The following is a 638-nucleotide window of genomic DNA, read 5'->3' on the forward strand; positions in this document are numbered from 1 at the left end:
CCTATAAAGGCATCACTTATTTGACTATGTGAAACTATTTGTTTGGTCACTTTGAAAAGCAAAAACATATCTGATAGTTATTCTGGTGAAATAATGCTGTTGAAGAATCAAGCTTCATTTATACTTATAAAAACTTAGGCTCTAATGTTAAAATAGATGATCACTTGTAAAGACAAAACATCCAACTTACTTTTCCTTGTTCATTACAACAGAAATACTAGTAATTCTAACTGCTTTATAGATGTGAGGCACATTTCGCAATCAACTCCAAACATTGGGGAGTTTGACTGTCACCTGTGAAAGAACATAATATTAGACATAATTAGTTTTAATGTTAACTTCTAATGCAGAGATCACTAAATGAATTGTTTAACTCTTTAAATTCTCTTAATGAAATGGGACATTTAATATAAAAACTTACATTTGAGGATTTTCTTGACACCTACTATTTTATTATTACTTAATGGATATTTCAGATAGTTATTATTCATATTTCTTTAATGAAAAGCTAAAACAGACGTTGTAAACAACAGGCGTGAAAAAACATTTTTAAACTATTCACTCCCCCTTTGGTGGAATTTCCTCGCCATAAGTTTCAGACAATTGTGATTCAGTTTCCCCAGAAGTGCTTTTTCACA

This window comes from Penaeus monodon, chromosome 22, assembly GCF_015228065.2.
Source record: "Penaeus monodon isolate SGIC_2016 chromosome 22, NSTDA_Pmon_1, whole genome shotgun sequence".
In the NCBI taxonomy this organism is placed as follows: Eukaryota; Metazoa; Arthropoda; class Malacostraca; order Decapoda; family Penaeidae; genus Penaeus; species Penaeus monodon.